The sequence below is a fragment of the Pinus tabuliformis genome, chromosome 8, assembly GCF_031772625.1.
Source record: "Pinus tabuliformis cultivar Carrire ecotype Pingquan chromosome 8, CPIR1, whole genome shotgun sequence".
Taxonomy (NCBI): Eukaryota; Viridiplantae; Streptophyta; class Pinopsida; order Pinales; family Pinaceae; genus Pinus; species Pinus tabuliformis.
The window spans coordinates 455,341,153-455,344,395 of record NC_142294.1 but is presented as its reverse complement, the minus strand read 5'-3'; positions in this window follow the sequence as shown (position 1 = coordinate 455,344,395).

The following is a 3,243-nucleotide window of genomic DNA, read 5'->3' as shown; positions in this document are numbered from 1 at the left end:
TCTATCAACATAATTACTGTGATTTCAAATTCATTTCATGAATCAACCTCTTCCTTGTTTGTATTAATCTTAATTTTCATGACTCAATTTTGTTTTTTTAAGTTTTCCTTCAACATGTCAGTTTTATGGCTTTTTAGAAGAATCCTGATTTCAATGTTAAACAAAATGATGTTCTTTTTATCTATAACTTTTACAAAGAGTATAGAATTGTCTATTGTGTTGTTGAGATCCTCCTTTTCACATATGGATCTAAACATTTTTTTCTATCAAAGCCATGAATTTTATCAAAATTGTTCATAGTAATATATTCCAGGAATGCCTTTGCATAGTAGACACAAGGACATGAAACATTGTGAATTTCACAAACCTTTACCAAGTAAGCCAATTTTGGAATACACATTGTTTTTCCCACAAATTATTTGTGAGTTTGTTGTACATAGCATCTAAGTTGTGTACATCTACCGATGTGTTTTCCCAGTGGTGAATTTTGTCCTTGTTTTATTTATGTATGTACTCTACTAATAAGAACAAAACCAATATATATTGATTCTTACACATTCTGATATATTCTTGTTTGTTTTTTCTATACTCTTTACGGTGTAATGTGATTATTGTTTCTTATTATGTTACCCATGACATATAGGAATGGGTTGGAGGCAATAGTTTGTCCATAAATGTTAAATTTTTGGCTTTCCATAATGTTAACTTCAGTTTCTTGACTAAATTTCTTCACAAACGTCAGCGCGTCATGCAATCTAAAAAAATGTTGCAACGTTCCTTGATTTTGGTACGCTTACAAACGTGGAGAGTTCAGTGTGTTTAATAGTTAAATCATCTTGTGCACTCAAAACTTAGGCAGCTGCGAAAAGACCTGCTCATACTCGGTCAATATCATAGTTCGTCATTTTGCTTGGTTCGAAGAAGATTGCAGTAAAGCTATTTGGTGTGGAATTACAGGGATAGTAAATATAGTCGGAAGAAAGTTGCAGGGGAAGAAATTTGGATTCATAGAGAGAATAGAGAGAATTGTGTGACATAATTTGGATTCATAGTTTGAAGGTTTGGAGAATGCTTTGTAGAATCCAAGCAGGATTGCATTAAATTTATTTGATGTCAAATTAGAGTGACTGTAAATACAGTTAGGCAGAAGTGTTAAGCTTCCTCTCCCAACGGCTATCGATATTCTGGAAACCAACTGCAATCATTTCCTTAAATTATGGAAACCAACTATAGTCATTTCCTTAAATTACAGAAACCAACTGCAGTTTAATTAATTTCTTGTTGGGATCTACTAGAGTGGTACATTACTCCCTCTGCGGTTCTCTACCATGATCTGTGGAACACTTGACACATAGCCAACAGAAGATTGATGGAAGCTTGGCTATATATAATTATGTTTGGTCCCCAAGCTCACTAACTCAATCCCCTTCAGTCTTACACCATCAAGTTAGAGTGAGCAGAGCTTGGAAGTGCCACACGGATGAGAGATTTGTGTAGTGATTTTTCTGGCCAGCGAATTCCTTGTCAATTGGCATTCTTATCGTTTGAATACACTCTTGAAGCGATTCTACCTGGTTCTACGATACGTACTTTTGTGTTTGGTGCAGAGTCTGCTGCGTCTTTGTGTTTGAACTGCGCAAGTTTTGGTTCCCTGTAAGAGCATATGAAGTGTTGCGTAATGTGGCGTTAAATCAGTATTGTTGCAAGATTTACTCAGTGGAAGCTAAGGAGCCCCAATGCACGTAGGATTAAGAATAGACAGCTTATTCCAGATTTTCCATATATGATTTTAAGCTCAGTAAACGCACTGGTACACTAATGTTGACATTCCTCCATCTGGAATTGTTATAATATAAGGTATCTATGTTTTGAGCGAACGGTTACATTCGTTGTTGGATCTCCAGGTTTCTATTATCTGTTGGTGTTCACTTCGATCTTTCAAGAGAGTCCTAAGAGTTATTAATCGCTCTGGTAAGGCATCCGCTGATACCATTCAACAAATATCGGAGTGTGAGAAGCATCAATGGCTCGAGGTATGATTTCTTGGGCATTAAAGTTTTTGATTCTTTTTAAGTGTTTATTCCGCATTATAGAATCATTATTTTGCTATCATTTGGTATCAGAGCCATTTTTATCTCTGCCTTGGTGTTTATAGACATGTTCTACTTGGCTAAATGTCATATTTGAGAATTTTCTGAATTAAGGCATTTATTTGGAAATATGTCTAATTTTTGCTCAATTTTTATGCTTATAATATTTATTTAGTTTAATTATATGCAATTTGGATAATTGTTGTGCAAAATTTATTAATTATGCTCATATTTAATTTTCATGAATTGATTATTTCTGCTCTAATTAAAACATCCTAATTTGGATGAGTATACCAGACCCATCGTTGAATGTTATGCATGAATATTATAGTTTTATTTATGAAATTTATAATTATTCACATATCAAGTTAATTTTTATGCATAAAAGAAATAATGTCTGAGTGATATATATAATTTTTAATTGATTAGAGAATAGCCACAGCATATCTAATTAAATGATATTATATATTAAGATTGATTAGGATCACGTAAAGAATATTTAGACATTAATTGTAATTAATTATACTAAATATAATAAATTTTATCCCACAGGAATTTTTATTATATTTATATAATTAATTAGGATAAACTATTAAATTTATTCATAACTTACCCACAGGAATTATGAATTAATAGTTTTATCATAAAGTTCAAATCTAAGATAGATATTATATCAAATTATAATCATAATGTACCCTTTAAAATTATGAATTAAGTGAATATTTTGATAAATTCTATCATAAAGAATAACTGAATCTGCTTGAATTGAAAATTTAGTCCACAGACAATTTTTATGTCACTAGATTCAATTTTAAGCATGATTTACATTGGTTAAGCATGAAATTTTATTTAGGCCTCAAATTTAACATAAGCATGTGATCTTTAATTTTATGTAGTTGTACAACCTGCAAATTTCTCTGAAATTCATTGTGATATCCCTGAACTTAAGGGAGATAACTATAAGGTCTGGAAGGAGAGAGTTCTCCTTCATTTGGGGTGGATGGACATAGACTATGCAATTAGGAAAGATGAACCACCGGCACTCACTAATACCAGCACTGTGACGGACATCATGTTTTATGAACGATGGCAGCGATCTAATCGCCTAAGCATGATGTTGATTAAGACTAAAATTTTAGTTGGTATTCGTGGT